The sequence below is a fragment of the Gambusia affinis genome, linkage group LG13 (assembly GCF_019740435.1).
Source record: "Gambusia affinis linkage group LG13, SWU_Gaff_1.0, whole genome shotgun sequence".
NCBI lineage: Eukaryota > Metazoa > Chordata > Actinopteri > Cyprinodontiformes > Poeciliidae > Gambusia > Gambusia affinis.
This window is the reverse complement of record NC_057880.1, coordinates 24,434,569-24,455,649: the sequence shown is the minus strand read 5'-3', so window position 1 is coordinate 24,455,649 and position 21,081 is coordinate 24,434,569. Positions and strand designations below refer to the sequence as shown.

General features: G+C 37.6%; 1 protein-coding gene across 3 annotated transcripts in view; it reads left to right on the top strand.

The window, feature by feature from the left end:
- LOC122842478 (heparan sulfate glucosamine 3-O-sulfotransferase 1-like) overlaps positions 1-21,081 on the top strand; it is a 67,360-nt gene that overhangs the window by 28,905 nt on the left and 17,374 nt on the right. The window contains exon 1 of one of the 3 annotated variants that reach the window (XM_044136403.1): positions 8-167. The exons of 1 other annotated variant lie outside the window; for it this stretch is intronic. The gene's annotated coding sequence lies outside the window, so the exon portion shown is untranslated. Of the gene's footprint in view, positions 1-7; positions 168-7,413; positions 7,816-21,081 lie in introns of those variants that run through there. One more of the 3 variants, XM_044136400.1, reaches the window with a different exon arrangement.

Below are 21,081 nucleotides of genomic sequence, written 5' to 3'. Positions count from 1 at the left end.
AATCAAAACCACTCTGAGTATCTTGCCAGGCAAACTGTTGCAGCAGAAAAAACAGGGAATCAAAGAGCCACATCACCTTTTTCAGGGGTCAGACTATGACTCTACCTTAAAATGAAGTGAGAGGAAGTTTTCTGCAAATAGTAGCTAAAAATTCCTGAGACATTGAGGTAAGTGTCTCCCACTTAACACCACTTTTCATTAGTTTTGTGAGTATTTCGTTTTTGCTTTTTATCTTGGATTTAGGCAGGACAATTTCATTGTTACTAATAAGAAAAGAAATCAAGATTTGAACTAAGCATAGTTAGAGATTTTTGTGTCCTCCCAGGTCCAGATGTAAACTGGCTGGAGCAGCTTGAAAACATTGTTTTTGGTCAATTCATCTGGTTCATTAAACATTTTAGCTTCTGTCTAAAGAATCTGGCCTCTTTCTGGGACTGTTATGATCCGTTAATGGTCCGTTCTGACATCCACAGTCACAAGTCAAAATGTCTTTGCACTAAACTGATGAAATTACATGAAATTACAGCTTTCCAATTTGAGGATTACTTGTTGATAATCCATGTAATATTTCTTGAAGGCACCAGCTGCGTTTCCATAACAATATAATTTTGCGTATTGGAATTACGAAAATAAATTCACTTGATGGAAACACAGCAATACTTGTGTATTTAAAAAGAAAACTACAACAGAAACACTTTTTTCGCATCACAAGTCATGTGATCAACAACCGGATATTGTGACTGGTGGAAAAGATGAAGAAGACAACAGGAAGTAGTGCAGCATGTTTTTTTAATGACTTATTACATGAGCATGCTAATTCATGTGTGATTTTAATGGCCTTTCTTATTTAACAGAAACATCACAATTATAGAATCATGTTTTATCAAAATTAGTGGGATATCGACAAAAATTTGTGCACATTGTATTCTTCCCAGGAGGAGCCAGTTGGCCAACAAAAGCGACTCCAAGATTTTTACTGTTGACCCTAAACATCATGGTTACAGTCAAACATTATGGTGGTAGTTTCATGGTCTGTTGGTTGCTTTACGTAAGAATCCAAATGATCTGTAAATGGTAGAAATATTAATTCTGCTCTTGAACAGAAAGGTTTCAGGGAGAATTTCCAGCTGTCAAGTATGTTTAGATAATGTAGCTAGAAGATAATCCAAGACAAACTAGGAAGTTCACATCTGAATGGTCAACAAATGCAGGTTTTTATGTGGGTTTATGAAAGTTTAGATTAAACCCAAAGATCACCAACACAGTTGGATTACCAAGCAAAAATCTTAAGGCCAAAATTCCTCCACAGCAGTGTAAAAAAACTGACAGCAATCTTTTCTCTGCAGTGTACAGACTTACACACCAAATGATAAATTAACCATGTGTGCTTGTATCTACTGGGAATAAGCCAGAGTATTCAGATTAAATTGGATCTCCACCTATTCACGGTTCAGTATTCACAGATTTTTATGAACAGAACTCCAAATTAACGATGGAAAATTCACGTCCTTTTTACATTTCATCAAAATTTGTTTCCCTTTTATCACATCAAACTGTCACCAGACAGACAATAAAATGTTCTGAACGGAGAAAAAAAACCCTGTCACCTTTTCTGAAAACAAAATCTCAGTCAGCGTGAATGTAAAGCAAAGCCCCCGGATAGGAGCAATTTAAAAACAGAAAAACTTCTTTTTGCTATGAAGACATGGAGCTTGCTTTTGGCCCCTGATAGGATGGTGTCGGTACTCGCTGATGCAACTCTCTGGGGAACCATGAAACAACGCTCAGCTTTGTCTGCTCAATAAAAAATTAATCAGTGGGAGTCTTTTCCAGGCCACAATGGGACAAGTGTGAACAGCATTGATGCAACTCTGTGGATGTGCCACAGAACAAGACTGACAAACGCCATTTACATTAAAAACAACATAAAACAGTCTCAAAGAATACACTGACTCAATTTGTATGGCGAGCATCGCATGCGACCCATCGTCACTGGGTTAGGATAAAGGTGAAATATGAGTAAAATTAAGACAAAGGTGACACAGTGTGCTTCAAATTAATGATAATTTAAGCTGCATATTTAAACTGTTATTGTTTGAGGGAAGGTGAACAGTAATAAATTAGCCTGAAAGATCATTTACCTTAAATTCCTTTCTAGCTGCAACCATTGTGAATGAAAGTGTCTTGCTTGCTTTGGGTTTTAGGTTATCACTTCTGCTCCGCTCAGACACCCGATAAATTATCAGACGCATCTGCACACTGCCACAGTGCAGCCTGCAAGCTTTCCCATCTCTTACACCCCAGCACTCCTCAAAGTATGCAGAGAAGCCCTTAGGGTTTAAAATTTTCCAATTTTAAACATTTCCCTTTTTTAATCAAGACACTGTGCTCTCTTGTATCTAAAAGGACAGAATTTCTATTTTCACTCCTCTAACTGTTACCCTATCATTTTAAAGTCCTCTTTTGTGCTCAATTAGAGCTACAACTTTCTTCATTTAGTCACATTTTCATGTCAGCTTCAGTGCTGCTGGCTGAGCTGAGTTATTCAGTGTCCCAGAGTAAATATCTACAGCCAGCTGCCATATTTTGTCATAACACACCATTCCTTTTTAAGCCATCAAATATGATCCCTTTCTGTCTGTCCTTCCACAAAACCACACTGAGCAAAAATAAACATGCCCTTCACTTGCCCTCTCATTGGCTCTCATTTTAGGTATATCCAGCAGCAGCAGCCAGAATTATGAGACAGCCTCCTGTAGGTAGCCTAGTCGATGGGGATGTTAGACACACACATTGTACACTTCCATTATGAATGGGGGATGTTGCTCCCAGGCATATCTGACCCTTTCTTTGTCTTCTTTCAGACATTTTACCCTACCAGCTTGATAATTGCTGCTTTTTAGTGTTACACGCTTATGCAAATGGTTAAGTTTCGCTCTCTTCTCCTGCACAAAGATTACCTTATTTTTTAACTACAATCACAACCATGGAAGTATAATGACACATGCCTTTAAGGCTATTTTCACTCTGATTCCCTCTAACTAAAATACAGCAAACAAATGCTTTCAGATGTCACTGAACCAGTACATTCTTGTATATAATTTAAATTCAGCATAAATACATTTCTTCTGTGAAGAAGTTTGTTAAGCAAGCATAGAGAACAAACAGCATCATGAAGACCAAAGAACACCGTAGACAAGCAGGGAGAAAGTGCTGAAGAGGATAAAAGCGGTTTTACGTTTTACCAACTGTTTAGACAATATCCCAAACTTTGAACATGTCCCAGAGTACAGTTCAATCCATCTTTTGAAAGAGTACAACTAAAATGCAAACCTACTCACAAAATATGTCCAACAACCTAGACTGACAGCCCGGGCAAAGAGAGTGTTGATTTCAGCAGCAGTCTGAAAACCCAAGGTAACTTCAGGAGCTGCTGAAAACCACAGCTCAGATGGGAACATCATTTCGATACAGGACTATTAGTAGCATTAAATCTAGTGGCCTGAAATAAAAGAAATAAAACCAAACCTTTGGTTTTGTATAGTTTAGTTTGGTTTGGTTTTGGATAGTCTGGTTTGGTTTTGGATAGTTTAGTTTGGTTTGGTTCGGTTTTGTGTGGTATGGGGTGTAGGAGATCTAGCAGACGTGTGAAAAAGAGACCTCTGATCAGAAGAGACCAACATGTATGAGTGATAATTCAACCCTGCATGAGACCCAGCGACAATCTGCAAATTGGGGCTGAAGTTCAGTTTCCAGCAAGACAGTGGCTCAAAATATACAGTCCAAGTTAGAATGTTATGGTTCAGATTGGAGCATATTAATGTTTTAAAATCTGCCATGGATTTGTGTCCAATGACTACTGGAGACAGACACCAGCCCACCGAGACTCAGCAAGGATCAGCAAATACACACAAGAAGATCTGGGTGCATGGATGTTGTAAAATGACCCAATTAAAGTTCAGACCTAATATAGAGTCTGTGGCCAAACTTAAAATTTAATGGTCACAGACATTCAACATGTACCTGTCTGAATTTGAGATATTTTTCACATATTTCAGACCTTTTTTAAAAATTTATTTTTATCTCTAGACGTGTTGGAGGCACAGCCCAAAAGGTGGGTGATTGAATCACTGATTCAGAGATGTGTACAAATGGACACCACACCTTTAAAAGTTATATCTACAAAATCATCCATCTTTTTTCTCTCCACTCCATAAATACGTTTGTTAGTTTGTCATCCAAAATGGCGATAATTTTCATCTATGTTTGTGTTTTTAACAAGACAGAAATGTGAAACATTTGAAGGGTTTCCAGCCCTCTGAAAACATTGTATTTTAGTGTTGAATGTGGGATTTCTCTGGTCGTTTCCCAATATTACAGAACAAAAGGAAGAAATTAGAGGAAAACTGCAGGTAATAAAGACTGTAGCCTTTTCCTGGTATGGATTGGATCCACATTAATGTTGTCTATAATGATAATGATGATTATACTGCAGAAAAGCAACTATACTATATTATCACATTTCCTCCCAGCACATTCAGCACATTTCCTGGTCACAGCACATTTCCTCTGTTAGATTCCCATGGCATCTATAATGAAACAGTCTGTAGCGACAGGAAGCATGGTTTGATGTATGTGAAAATGTCTTGAGTCACAGTCTATGTCTGTGGCTGGAATGATATCTTACATGCAGCTCTTTAACAACATCATCAGCATCAACATAATGAAGTATTCTCACGGCCCACCGTTTGACTATTAAACATCTGAGTTCATTTCCTCACTAGGTTACGAGGCCGACATCTTATTTCATCAAATGTTGCCTTTATGCTAATTTTAAAAACTTTTTACGCTGATAAACTATAACAGTTCAGTCAGAAGTTTGCAGCCACTCTTTTAACATCCTTCTATTTAAATGTTAGCATTTTTTTATACTTTACCTTCCATGGTTGAAAGGCTTTATGAAAGAGCATTAAGAAATTCACAAAACAAAAAATGGCACACATATTAGAATTAATTAATTGCCAATCTTTCCAGTATTTTTTCTGTCATACTTAAAAATGACTTTGACCTGGGAGGTATAGTGAAAGAATTTAGTGGAATTGAAACCACAACTTTTTAAAACCTAAGTTTACTTTAAATTAGGAAAGCAGCTCATGGCTAATCTGCAATGAATCCACTTCATAACTTCATAAACTGGGACAAACAATAAGACGCCCCAGCTCCAAGATAAACACCTTCAACCTCGACTGAAATTTGCAGTTGCCTGCATAGGGCAGAGAAATGTCTGCTGGAGAATAGTTTTGTGATTTGACAAAACAAAGATTGAGTTACTTGGTCAAAGTGAAGACAAGAATGTCTGGAAAAGTCACTTTTAAGCCTAAAATCGCTGTACTTGCTGCCAGGGGTGGTGGTGGGGAATGCCATGCTGTGAAAGTTTTACCTGTCACAGGTTCTGACACATTGCATAGAGTGGATGGAATAATGAATGACTTTCCTTTGAGTCTTTGGATTCTCCTTAGTTTAACAAGTTGATGGTTGAAACTTAAACACAGCTGGATGTTTTAACAGGACAGCGGTTCAAACTGAGCAGAATGGTCAAATATTAAATATTTGTTGACGGCTGCAAAAGGAATGAGTTAGAGGTGCAACTTGCTGTGGGATTGAATTTTTTGTGGGCGTTTATGCATATTTTTTAACCAAAACGATTTATTTTGACCCAGAGGAAATGAGTGAAAATCCACAATAAGTTTTAACTTTTGTACCCTTTTCTTGTTTGTAAGATCAGTGAAGTTGTGCTGTTAATAATTCATGTAATGCTGAGATTTGGAAGGTGAGAGATTACGTTTGTCCCCTCCAAAAACAATAGATGTATAATACAGATTATACATCTGTATTGCCTTTAAACATTTAAAGGCAATACGTGGCAGCAAGGAAGAGATGAGCATTTCTGTTTTTTATTTTCATGACCAAAGAATTAAAACTGAAATGTTTCAGATTTCTAGTTATATACACATACATGTGATAACTCTGGTACCAGTTCAGTTCAGGAGATTCGATGTTCTGAAACCAGTTCAAGAATTCACGTTTTATGACAGCAAAACATGAAAATGTTTGAGTCGTCATTTAGAGGCGCTATTCATTTGAACAACCAAGCTCAACGTTTTGAATGAAATTATCTGCGCTCCATATTGAAATGATCTGTTGTAAAATATGGCTCACAGCTTTGGTTCACTCCCGGCCGTTTGGAGCAGCTCTCAAAAATATAACCTGTGTCACATACAAGCTGCTCAGCAAGGCTGCCTCATCTTTTTCAATTAAAAGCCTTTCCTCAGAATCCCCTGAGCAAGTATTTGATCTGTAATGTGAATAAAAATGAAAGCAAAAGCCTGATAATACAGATAAGTGTTACAAAAATACTCTATTGCATTGTAAGTATTTCTTATTTCTTCTAGCTAAGCTTCATGGTAAAGATATTTGCATCATCTTGAATCTGGGAAAATTTTAAATCCACTTTAGAAAATATTTGTTTTTCATAAAATCCCTTGTCAATACACGTTACAGTAAAGAACTTCATGTATATGAATCAATTTTGACCTGTAAATGGTGTAGCATTTTTATCAAGTCCAGAGGGTCCCAAAGTGCTTCACAGGCATTCACCCTTTCACACACTGATGGTGGTAAGCTACTGGATAGTAGCCACAGCTGCCCTCTGACCTCCCAGCCCCAAACAACTGAAGAACTCAACTTTAAGATTTCCATGCGTTCAAAGGCAATCATCAAAATCAACAGAAATAAACTCTTAAAACGTTTTGCTCTGTAATAAATCTACAGAACACTCTATGAATTTCTTAATGCCCAACCCAAACTTTGGAAAAGTGCTAAAGACAATGATCTAGAGGGCAAATATAAAGTTTCCAGTCTTCTTAATGCATAGGCCATAAGAATGAAAGTTTAAAATGACTTATCAATCAAATTTTATTTGTGTATCACATTTCAGCAACACGGCAGTTTAAAGTGCTTTATATTTTTCCACGTATTTACACATCAAAATGTCAGTCAATATTTCACTAATTATGGTACAAAAGCAACTCCAACCAGGTGGGTTTTTAGTCTAGATTTAAAGGATCTCAGTGTTTCAGATGCTTTACCATTTTCGGAAGTCTGTTCTAGATTTATGGTGCATAGAAGCTTAATGCTTCTGTTTGCTCACGTTGTTTGAGAAACTGATTCTTTTTCACTAGCCATAAATATTAATCTATAGAATTTTAGATTTACCTCTTGAATTACTCATTTTCAACATTACATGGCGCATTGTAAACAGTTTGGACTCGTTGGTGGGTTGCTATGTTCATAAAACCAAAAATAGAACCTTCAAACAAGCTGCACAAGCTATTTAAGGAAATATGAAAGATAAGCTGAGCAGAAATGGTTCTGATGAGGCGCACGGCGCATCAGTGAGGGGAGCACCTTGCCCTGATCGTCACAACGGGAAACGGCTCCTCCCCGCTTCCCTCCTGTCTGCCACGCAAAGCTGAGGCAGTGGCGTGGCCGCGGCGCTCCTCCGGTACACAGCCGAGCCGAGTCATCTGCTTTGAATAAACAAGCGCTCCGTTCTGGCAGCTGGTCGTCTGCTCGCTTCCGAACCGACTCAGTGATGACAGTGGCCGTGGGAAGGGACGGACGCGTTTGTTGTGCGGGGACCGGCGGGACGCAGGAGCGCGCTCCGGTGTTCAGCATCATCTACATCCTCCGCTCCTGAGAGCAAACCCAAACCGGAGAGGCGCGCTCAGACCAGCACCAAACCCGCCGGAAGAGGTAACCAATGTTTTATACTACTTTATCTATGTGAAAAGAGACTGAGCGATGCTTTCATGCAGCGATTGACTAAAAGATAATTTAACATTTAATGTGCAGAAATAAAAATCCAGTTTTCTGTTTGGGGCTGAGCTGCGTCTGTTGTGTCTGAGCTTGTCTGTCACTCAGTTGAGCGCTTTGTCTTCTCTCTGCAGTTCACATCTAAACCCTCTGTAATAGAGTATTGATCAAGCTAATTAAAATGCTACATTCAATAAATTAGCTCCAGAAGCTCCGAGGAGCAGATTGTTCTGTAGGATTATCCCCTTTTCAGTGTGGCACAAACTAGTTTCTTTAAAAGTTTTCCCTGAAATTTGTGAAGTTACGGCATTTAAAGATGAGGCAAAGTTCTTCATCCAACCCTGAACACTGCTGCAAGTATAAAAAGTGACTAATCTCATGCTGTAGTTGCAGGGTAGACTCAATCAGACAAGAGCAGCTGATGATAATTACCACTCTCCAGCTCTTGGTGGAAATGTGGCCCTGCACACACTGCCTACCCTTCACAGCATCACATCTCCTATATCTGATGTCAGACCAAGCCAAGTGAATTTCCACTGGATGCAAATTGCCACAGGCTGTGCAACAATTCACCTTTGATTATGAGCATGTGGGTGTTGGCTTTATTCGAGCCAGTGCCTTCAGCTCGCTCAATTTCTCAAAGGCATTAGTTGGTATTTGACTGGAATAAGTTGCGTAATGAAATTTAAATGAAACGTAAGGTGCTGTTTATCAGTACCAGCCTGATCCTGTCCTGCAGCTAAAAGTCGTTTTTAATTGGTTTGTATTTAAAATAGGTTCAACCTTTTTGTAGTTGTTCAAGCTGAAGCTGCACAACAATCCTCCAGAGGAAGAAGTGGGTTGATGATGTTCTTGCAGCTCTTCATAGGTTCAGACAGCTCATTACACTGAGATATGTTAAATCTAAATGGTAATTCACAGCTTCTTTTGATCTGTATGAAACTGACTTTCAGCTATATTGCAAATTTGTCAGAATAGAAGTCTTCTTGTGAATGTATGCAGAAAAATCCATACTGTAAAAATGTTCGTTGAATATACTGACATCTAATGCCTCCCTTGTAAAGATGTGTAAAATCCTTAAAATGAAATAGAATAAAAACATTGTATTATAGCATTTTCACACATGGGACATTTATGAAAGAAAAACATTTTTATTTGGGTGGGGAAAAAAACAACTTGTATAGAAATAATTGTTTCAACCAAAATCACCAGTGGCCCTATTACTGGTACCTTTTAATTAACCATTAAGTAAAATGAAAGTGAAGCTATTTTAATTTATACTTCACTTTTTGAGGATGATAAGCCTCTAGGAACTTTACATTAATAATTTATGAATTTCTGTTTCTCTTAGATATAACATTTCCCTAGGGATGCCGCCACAAACTGATTCTAATTCTAAACTGGACCTATGCTTGCTTAACGCCGTTCTTTGTGTTTCCCACTGTTGTGAGCTCTGACTGTGGCACCAGTGGTAAATGTTTGAATACTTCTAGATTAGTCGATATAGTAAAGTTTGACATTTAGGCTCTGATATCATCACTCAGTGGCAGTGGTTTTCAACCATAGCAATGAGAGCATCTCTGCACCCCTGAACATTTCTGTCTTCTGGACAGTAGAAAGTGAGGAGATGGTCTCTGACCTCACAGAATCAGAAACAAGGAGAATCTCCACTTCACATGCAGCAGGCTTTGCATCTCAAAAGGGCCAGGAATTAATCAACGCTTTACTACAATCTACCTGCAACGCATGTGGCTCTAGTGTCAGTCCTGACTGAATGAAAATTATTAGAACCTATTTATGTCATGTTAACAAAGAACAGCTGAAATGTTACCGGTAGCAATTTTGCTCCAACTCCTCCCCTCGTCATTTCTATAGTCTTTGCACGAAATGTTGAATAAACATTAATGTTGTTTCCACATATCATCTCCAATGTCCGCTGGACTTCGGGTTGCGCCGTGTCAGCTGTTTGGGGTTCCCCTCTGTAATTTCCCCTCAGAAAGCAGGAGGAGAATCCGCGCTTTCTGATTGGCTACCTGTCACATTCAACAGGCTGCGTTAACGATCCCAGTCGGGGAAAACCCTGATTTAGATCGGAGGGCCACAACGATCTACCGTAACACACCACACACTACAGGCTGATCGATTACGAAACAATCTTACGTTCTAAATTTGTCGTAAGGGGAAAATGTAGGTGTGAACTAACATGTAGTGTGAACTATTGCATCAGGTATTCGATGTGCCCATCTTTTCTATTTAAATCTAATTATTACTGAAGGGCAATATAGTTTATAGACTTCATAATCTGCACTCTTTTGGTTGAATGTAGCATTTATTTCCACTTTGGGGTTTTTATTCAAGTACATTTTTATTAGAGGAGACTGAGAATCCATTTTATTTTTGTTTTTGGTTGTTTTTTTTATTTTATCAGTTCCCGTGTTGAGTGTTCTTTTGAAAATAAAGTGTATCTATCTTTGGCAGGAAATCGCATGCATTATTACGTCATTTCCATTAAATCAGTGTAAAAAGGTCTTCAAACAATATTATCGTTTATCACAATAGTTTTTTAGACAATTAATTGTCCAGTAAAATTTGTTATCATGACAGGCCTACTGGTTAGATGAAACAGCAGCACAGCTCGAGTTCACTGCCTAAACTATGTTCCATCTTTCATCTCAATTGACCGCCAAGTTTGAAACTCACAAGTAAGTCCAATTAAGAGAAAATGTTAGATTAGTCGTGGAATAACCTGACCTCAGTCTTGCTGTTTCTTTAAATCCAACTCCTCACAGAGTTTCAGTGAGTCATTAAAGCAAAAACCAGAGCTAACAGCTGATGTTTCCATAATAAATCCTGTAGTGAATGCTCTGTTTGTTTGAATGCCGGCATAAAATGATCCAATGTTTGCAGTTAAACTGCTTCCTTGCAGTTTCACCAACACAAAAATACAAAATAAAACTGTCAGAGATTTTTTACGTTGTACAGTTAAAGTAACCAAGATACTTGTTGAAAACCAGTTATTTTATGAAACCAGTTGTATCATGTCTCCAACATCACCACGGTTCATCGTTCTAACAGCTTTGGTGGAAAAACCCAAAAAGATGATTGTTTTTACCCACTGGTCACTAGGATGGACAAGAACCAAAGCGAAACTTTTCACAATCAAAGTGAGCAGGATGTAAGGGAAATTTTAAAAACCTTAATAGTTTTAGACCTGCAGCATAAGACACAAAGTGTCACCAATTATTCATAAAAAAATCTTTGATGCTATATTATATTAGTGCCAATAAATTGTTTAAGTTGTGATTCTGTAAAAATGAACCAATGAATAAATGTTGTAAAGCAAAAATAATGATTAAAGTTGGATCCCCTAATCTTTTCAGTGTGAGATCATGCTACTACAATAAAATATTTTTATGCTTTGTGCACATCTTGATGTTAAGTCCCAATAAATGTGACTTGTAGTGTAAAGAAAAAGTGTTTTCTAAGTGAATAAACCAAAGACTTATTTAAGAGGGAATAATTTGGTAAGAAAATTATTTGTTTAATCAAAGTAAAGGACAGCAGGCTATAGTGAAAGTGGACTCTTCTTCATTATTTTTGTACCAAACTGATCAACCTGGATGGATAAAGTGTTTTCTCTTTTTAATCAGAAAAAAAACCCACTTTCATCTGTTTTTATTTTCTCCTGATGCTAATTGCTAGAAGCAGGACTGGGGTTCCAGGGATGACAAACCGACAGTAAGAAAGCGTTTCTGATTCTGGCCGTAAAGATGGCAGTGGTCTGAAGATGTGCTATGATTTCTAAATCCCCCCGGGAATCCTCGAAGTGTCTTTGTGATGTATGACTGGACAAACACGGCGGGTCAGTGTACACAACAATATGAGCAGAGTTCCATGGGAATGACAGAAAAAAAGAGAGAAGAAGCCATTTCTTGTGTACAATATCTCGTTATTAGGTTTGTGTTTGATGGAGTTTATCCAGTTGGCTCCACTTGAGCGGAGAGGAAGGGAGGAGGAAAACAAAAACAAAACAAAAGTGCATTTTCTTTTCCACATGTTCTCCTAATCACAAGCAATCCAAACTAACAAGAGAATGGGATTAATATTTGATGAGCTTCTGTTTGCCAAATTAAAGGATGAAAACTATTAGCTAGGGCATACATGAGATTTGTTAAAAATGCAAATGAATTCCAGAGTTGTTCTCTTTTCCTTATTGTGGGGGCTGGTTTAGATGCCTTTATGGAACCAGCTTTAGATGCTTTCAATAGTGCAAATAATAACATTTGCAAATCTTAGGTAAAGGTAAGGTGTAGCTGAAATAAATAGAAATGCAAATTATATGTGTCTGAATGCAGAGGCAGGTAAAAAGCTTATTAATTATCTAGGTCAGATAAATGCATTTGCATTTAATTATCTGTTTGTCTTTATAAATCTGGCACAAAGTGTAATATTTTCTTTCTAAAAAAAGTTGGGGAAAAGTTATCTAAGTTAAACCTCTAACTGAGCAATATCTGCAGCTGAATTAATGTTGAGCTTTAATATTATGCCATCTTTGATAGGTAAAACCTCCTTTCAACAAACGACCACTAGTGACACCTAATGGTGAAATTGTAGATAGCAAACAACAGAAAACAATCCACCTCAACTGTAGGAGTAATAATGGTAATATTTTGGGCATTACAAAACTGTGCATCATGAAGTTAAAACTTTAGACGGATTTGTCGCTGTAGCATCCATCCATCCATCCATCCATTTTCTGAATACCCTTCGTCCCTAATGGGGTCGGGAGGGTTGCTGGTTCCTCTCCAGCTGCGTCCCGGGCGAAAGGCGGGGTCACCCTGGACAGGTCGCCAGTCTGTCGCAGGGCAACACAGAGACATACAAGACAAACAACCATGCACGCGCACACTCACACCTAGGGAGAACTTAGAGAGACCAATTAACCTGACATTCATGTTTTTGGACTGTGGGAGGAAGCCGGAGAACCTGGAGAGAACCCACCATGCACAGGGAGAACATGCAAACTCCATGCAGAAAGATCCCCGGCCGGGAATCGAACCCAGGACCTTTTTGCTGCAAGGCAACAGCTCTACCAACTGCACCACTGTGCAGCCCTCGCTGTAGCATACGTAACAAAACTAACCAGGCAGGAGTTTGAGGTACTCCAGATGCTTTTAGAGGACTCATTTCTCCATCCTGTACCACTTTTCTACTTTTAGTGTATTTTTGAGCTTAGCACAAAAATGTTGACAAGGCAATGACGTTTTTCAAAAAGTAAGAAGGAAATATGACACTGATACAGAAGCAGACGAATATTCAGCTAAACGTAGAGTCGGTGATGCAGCTCCAGAGATCAACATAGCAACAAAATGACTTCCTGTGAGTAAAAACAGCAAAGAGGAGAATAACAGGCAGAATACACAAGAACTGATACAGAGACGAATTAGTGAGTGATGAGGAAAATGTTAATACTGTTGTCATAACAGAGTATTAACACAGATTATGTTGGTTATATGAAATAACATTTTTTAGCTGTTCAGAAGAGAAGTAATTTTTCTTATGGGGACTTTATCTTTTAAGATTAGCAGCAGATGCTGAGGTAATGAAACAGCATGGGGTTTCCCAGAGGAGCTCTCATTAAGGTGTCATTTACAGTTCCTAAACTCTTCCCCATATAACAGCAAATCTTATCACAATGGGCTAAGAATGTTTTTGTCCTAAACTGTTAATGAGCTGAATAGTAAGACAGACTGTGAACAATCTGTGGGACAACAGATGTTAGCCAGGTGCAGCTTAGAGCACAAAACGACTACAACACTGCTAATGTGGCTTCACGTTAGCTTCCTGCTTTAATCTGACTTGAATCTACTACTTACATTATCAGTTAGTGTTCCCACAAAACTTGGCTTTAAACTTTGTTATAAATACCTCTTAACAGGTTTTGTGCTTCCTCTAAAAAAATACCTCTCTAATACTGAAAGCTGACTTAATCTTCACTTTGTAGCGACATCCTCATAGAAGAGTGTTGCTGTTAGCATGCTTGTTTGTTTTCTTTTGACTGACTGATGAGAAATTATTGTCTGTCAAGCTGAATTTACCTGCTTCTGGTCTTCAGTCTATTTTTTGTTGCATTTACTCTGCTGTTGTCTGAGATCATATGTGGAATAGGTTTAGTGTTTTAAGTGTTTGTTTTGAAATCAATACAAAAGTTCTTGTTTTTATAACTTCACTGCTAACAAAACATTGTCTTAATAAGTAGAGATCAACTTGAACAAATACTACAGTCTGTTGGTTCAGTGTGAGTGGTGACATTTTTTTAAAGTACAGCTGTTAAATAGAAGCAGTCTGCTGTCATGTGTTTGATAATCGGTTGATATTCTTGCTAATATTCGTTCGGGTCACTTTTAAACTTCTGAATTTAGTCGTCACTGCTCTCCTCTCCATGGACTTCCTGCATGATGTCAGAGCTGAGGTTTTGCACATTGCGGATCCTCCATTGTGTTGGCCGTTTATTTTGGATGTACTTCTGTGATTAGGTCGCCCAGGCACAGTCCCTCACCCACCCAGCATTGTGATATTAATGTCATACAGAGGTTATTTTATTTGTTGACTGGATCTTCTGTCTGCCTCCCCTGTGGAGTGATTACTGATCAGACCAGCATTTTCATATCAGCCCTGTGGGAGGAAATTAGAGGATTAGCAGCAACTTCTGCGTGTTCCCTGCATATCTTCCAGGCTTCCAAATCCTATGGAAGCCATTGTTATTTTAAGTAGCTTGGCAATTGAGTGTGGAGGCAAGCTTGCACTCCCCCAAGCCTTCAGAGGAACAGAGCCACAGAGAGTTAGCATTTTGGAGCTAGCTTTTCCTGCTTTACATGTCCTTTCATGATGTGAAAATGAGCAACTGAGAAAGGGCTGTGAAGCTGGCTGCCAGGACCTCTTCACTCCCGTCCTTTAGTTCATGCATAATAGATAAGTGACTGCAACTTACAGTACCAGGGTATAACTAGGCTAATACTCAGATTTGCATATTTGTGCCAAATTCCATAATTCATGACTGCGCAGTAGGCAGCAATCCATGGTGCAAAGTCCCACATTTGTTCATGTGATCGTCACCATACATCACCGGTCATAATGCAGCGTGATGGCTAACAAAAATGTAGGAAAAAGGTAGCATACAGTGTGAGTGTGACACGCTGCTGCTGGTGTGTCCTCATTATCAAAAGCCTCCATGTCTGAGCTCAGCCTTTAGGGAAAGGCTTATTAAAGACACAAAGAGTCTGATGACGGCGTCATACAACAGGTTGTTTTCTGCTTAATTTACTGCCATTCTGAAAGTGAAGGGACGGAGGACTGGAGTGGGCGAACGAGGAGACGAGAGAGATTGCAAGGGCCTAAGAGTGAATAGATCTCACAAGCCACTTTTTCATCAAGAGGGCGAAGAAAGGCTCGTCATTGCCTTGTGTTATAAAGTAGATTTATCATTCCACTTGATGATGGGCAAAGTTATTTATTCATTACTTTTGTTCCTCGCCTGCCGCAGATGAGACAGGCCCATGCCAGCTCTACTCATCATTATTGTTGATAGACTGTCATATAGGCTTTTATTAAGAAACATCTATGTAAAAAGAAACACTCTGCAATTCAGAAGTTTAAGTAAACACATCATGGATGTGACTGCCTTTCTCATTTTTGGGCCTTTAATGATTTTTCTCATTATATGTACAGCTTAATACATCTTTAGAAAAAGAATTGGGGGAAATAATTTAGACAATTTGAAATTATTGTAGATTTTCTCACATCTACTAAAGGTAAGGATTATATATTCAGGCTTAGATTTCTATACAAATGGCTTTATTGTGTGGCGAAATGTCTCTTAACTCTTTCAGCCATTGCCGAGCATCTGACATACTTCCAGTTCAGTATCTGAAAGATTCTGAACTGGTAGATCTCATCTGAACTGATTGTTTTCTGATGTGGACTCTGGTTTTGAAGTGGGGGAAGGCATGGACAAAACTGACTTTTTTGAGCGTTACATCATGTTATAATGTCATTCTTGCTTCCCATCATAGCGTCGCCTCTTTCCACAAATCTCCTCTTCAGTCTCCACTAGACTAGCAGCAGCAGCAATTAGTAAACACCTGCTGAACTCATACAAACTACAACATTCCTGGTTGTAAACCCCATCATTGGTCGGCATGGTGATGCTTTGTTGAGATGCCAATTTTGATTAGTCAGATACGTCTATGAAGCAAAGTCAAATGTCTTTTCTTTAAAGTTGTGTTTTTTATATATACAGCATCTTCCTAACAACTGAGGGTAACAATGTTACATGACTGTGTCATAAAATTGCACCATGTGTCTGGAGAATACAAACTGCCCTCTAATTATCTAAACACAGTTCAGTATTTGCAGATAATGTCATGTAACTCTAAATTCTTAGTGGAAAATTTTCCTATTTGTGTATTTGCTTTGTTGAGCAGATCTAAAACATTTGCAAAAAGCAGAAAAACTTTGGGATAGTGCTACTGCTCATATCACACCTGGAGACTCACATAAAGATGCAGCTGTCTTTGTTTTGTATTTGATGTTGCAGATTGAAAGTATGGTCTGACAGAAGCTTTTGTCTCTCTTAGTACCAAACTCTTCTACAGCAGCCATGTGACATTAGCATTGGTTGCAAACTTTAATTATCCTTGAAGGTGTTGATTTTGGAGCTTGCACTTCTTTCCATGGTGGCACCTTTTCAATTTGATCAGTTTTCTGTCATCTGAAAGTAACGCTGTTTGAATTCTGGACGCAGGTAGTTGTTCCAACCAGACTTTGATACAGATGACTCATAAACACATAAAGTGTGTTAATATGGACGTGAAACTGCAGAGTGTGATGGAGCTACCTTTCACTGAGGGTCATTTAACCAACATGCCTGCATGTTTAGTTTTGAGTCTGTGTGGATTTTAAACAATTCACCCAAAATCAACCTTGTGTGTTCAGGAACATTAAAAATCCATAATAAATATCAATAATAAAAAGACTTCATAGCCCAGAGGATAAAAATGAAAGAAAAGACGATCATACCCAAGATTATTGCTGCTCACACTTTTTACCATTTACAACTACCAACAGTCAATAATTAATATTTGGAAAATCTGCTTCATGAATAGTAATTGTTTTTACAAGAAAGTCACACAAAAAAAACTGTTAAATTGAAATAGGTTTTAAAGAAGTTATGGACTTACTGGAATGTTTTTTTTTAACTGCTCATGTTTTACCACATTTAGTGAAGAATTATAGATGGGTAAGTCCAAGAAAAAACAGGAAGCTCTGCCTGGACAGACTCAAACATTTTTAGATTTAAAATGCTGAAGTTAAGAGACGGGAATCAATATTAGGTTTTGCATCGCAAGCGGTCAAAAAATAAAAACGTGAGCATTATTTTAAAAAACAGAGACTTAGCAGACAGAACAATAAAAGAAATGCTAAAACACTTTTTAAAAAAGCTGTATCATTCTCAGTTATTAAGACATAGTAAATGAAAAATGTGACATTTTGTTGCACAGTTTTGAAAATGCACAGAAAAGAAAGAGTCTAACTGAAACGTTCTAGAAAATAATTAAAAATGTAGCTACCAGTGCTCAGGCTAAGGTTGGAAAGGTTTAGAACAAATGATGAACAAGTCAAATGAGCTTAAACCTCCAGGCTGGACTTAGAAATACAATTTAAAGGCAGATTTTCTTCAACCATAGTCTTTTTTTTAGAACAAACACTAAAAAAGAAGACTCTTTCTATCATACAGAACAACTTGCTGTCCCAAGCATCCTTGCCAGCCAGCGGAGGCCTCAGAGATGACAGAATAATGACACGACTCCCTGTGTCACTCAGACCAAAGCAGGAAGTTTGGTCCTGAATCATAAGAATCATCCCCAGGGAAGATCGGTCAGTTCTTCAGCTCTGGATGCTGCTGCACGCAAAACTCAGACAAATGACACACATATTGTGTCCTAAACTCTGTAAAAAGTGTTCATTTTGAATAGTTTATTTGTCAACTTTAGTAAATAGTGAGTAAGATGACTTGTATTCTTTTGTTTTTATTCAGTTACACAATAATTCTGCACATTGGGATTTTCCTAATAACTGTATGCTAAAATAGACTCCTCCTGAGAATGGTAATTTCCTTTGATATTAATATTCAGGATTAGCAGCAGCTACTTGTACTTTTTCCATACTAACATCAATACAGAAAAATCCTACTTGCAAAATATTTATCCAAGTAGGGAGAGACACAGTTTATGTGTTTACTTCATTTTGCCTTTGGGATTATCTTGGCCTGAAGGTTAATTTAATAATTTTTTAATTTACTTGTGCTCTAATGGTTTCTTTCAGATCGGCATAAGAAAAAATTTTAAAGCATTTTTTTCCTACTGCAGAAATAGTTTGATTTCTTTTCACAATTTCTACAAAGTTGGAAAACATATTCCTTCAATCTTGTCAAATGACAGATAACTTTTAAATCTTAAAACTTTGTGGATCAGTTTCTTCCATAGTTACCACAGTGAAAGTTAAGCCACAGCAAAAAGAGAAATGTTTCTAAAAATAAAAGAAAAACTGTCAACTTTATGGGCAGCGTATGCATGCATTGTTTTACTTTATTAGTAAGGAGTATTTACTTTTTACAAAGATAAATGATAAGATGACAGGAACTGAACGGGAATGCAGAGCCTTGTCAGAAAACCTAAGAGGAAAAAAAATTTTCAAGCAGAAAAATGACCCTGAACTCAACGGCCTAGACCTACATCTGAGAGAGAATCTGTGGAAAAACTGGATGTTTTCAGATGTTCCTCCAATCTAACTCAACTTAAAAACAAAACAATAATAATAATAATTTTTTAAAATGACTAAAACACTTTGTCTGTAAATGAGCAGAGCTGGTGGACATGCCCAAAAAGATTCCAAAAATGTATTGACTTTAGGGCAGTGGATAAAAATCCATAACACACTTTTTTGATTTTTATTTGTGAAAAATGTGTAAAGCATATATTGGGATATTATGTTTCTTTGATGCATTGTGGTGGTTTTATTATATAAAATCACAATAAAACAGATTGAAGTTTGTGGTTGTAACATCACAATGTTAAAAGTTCACAGGATAAATGGTTTTACAAGGTGCTGGATATGAGCGCAATAAAACTACAATGTACATCTTAACAAATATTTCTTGTGGCTGTAAAGCTGCATACACACACACACACACGCACACACACCCACACACGCACACACACCTGGATGCCGATGTGTAAATGTGTGTATCTTTGTGTCTCTTCTCTGCCTTTAGCCATAAAAAAAGAAAATGAGATAAAACCAAAGACAGAGTAACAACATCTTGGAAAGTTCAATTTCAGTTTTAAGAGGAGCAGTATTTCCCTCTGGGCAGCAGAAAGGCAGGAGCTCTCCAGGGCAAAAAAAAACCCAAAGCTAAACAAGATGAACAGTTTCTTTCAGCACCTCGGACAGCTTCCTGCGAGGCTCCAGAGTTTGTTGCAAAATCAGTTTTTAACAGCATGAATAAGACGCCATTAATTCAGATCCTTTTCTCTACTTTGTTCTGCAGTCTTTGTGTACATCTAGAAGCTTTCAAAGCTTCCGAAAGCTAAACAGAGTTTTTCATCCTGGAAAATTAATGATAATATATGTTTTTATTTATTTTGGGAAAACAAAATCTTCTCGTATGGCACAAATGTCAAGAGTTGCTTCCAGTTAAGTCAGTAGAAGTTTAAATTTGCCTAACATTTCCTTGAAATGTTACACAAAATCAAAGAACAAACAAAAACATTTCTAGGTGAAAAACTGGAGCTCCTCAGACACATGTAGAACATGTTTCACCAGGAGAAAAATCACACCTCGCTATCTGTTAAATCCTCTAACTCAGCTGCTAAAAGACGCGCAGATCAACTCCAAAATAAATCAGCACATTTGGCTGAAACGAGAAATCTGAATCCAAGCAAATCTCCTCTCACGCAATGGGGCGATAAAACATGAAAAAATGGAAATACCAAGAAAACAAACAATTTAGAGCATTTAAAAGGGACTTACCCAATGTACCATTAGTTGTACAGGTGTATGATTAAAATATCATTAAAAAGTTTATTTATTTTTGGTAATACAACTAAAAATGTTTTCATCTGTTGACCTTGGCATTTTGTCCATTTCCAAAGACTGGAACGATTGACAATATGAAATATAATGAATGTGACATGAAGCCCAAAACAAAAATGCAAATTGAACAATTTCTGCTGAGTTTTAAAGTCTTTACAGGTTTGAATATTTTTTCAGATTTCATGTAGGTTGAGTCTTAAAATTAGTAGGTGGAAAACTCTGTTAAAGCGACAGACCAGCTTCTGTTTTTCTCAGAGTCCATCAGATACATTTTTCTAGAGGTTGGAATAATCTCAGTTGCATAATCCAGAAGTTCTTTTTAACTTTTTAAATAATAATCTCAGGTAATCTGTCATAAAGTTAACACAAACTGTTGTATTTTGTTGTTATGTCCAGAGACCTGAGAGACTTTGACATGGACTTTTTAAAGCAACATGTCCACCTCCATTTAATGCAAAGCAATAGGATTGTAATGTGTGGGCTGTGATCCGCTTGGTTGCTCCGGATTCCTGTAAGGATTGGATTAAGCAGCCGTTGGTACTCTAACCTGTTTACTCTCATTGTCTTAGTTGGTCTCTCAGAGATGATGCTGAAAGGTGAGACTCTGTTGTTGTTTTGTTGCTTTTTATATTGAAATAATGTATATTTTTACATTGTCAGTCTGGTAACTGGTAATAACATGAACTCCCATATTATAATAGCTATTTTATATTAATGTTGGTCTTGGAGCCTTGTTTTAAAGTTCTTTGCATCAAAATGAGATTTTAGCAGCAGTATTTAGGGAAAAAAACAAAATGATTATCTCTCTTTTTGTTTTCACAAATTGAGTGAATGTTGATTTTATGAATCTGACATCAACAGGTGTGACATATTTTTGCTCGTCTATTCTAATTTGGAAGTTGGACAAAAAACCTGATAAATTACGTAAATGTGCGAAAGGTTTCATCAGTGCGTTTGTAACTGAAAACTAAATTTGATGAATCATCTACATTTACAGGAACATGTTTGGGCACTTTTTAGTTTCTTCAGCTGAATGTAAATGCTCCCTGCTGG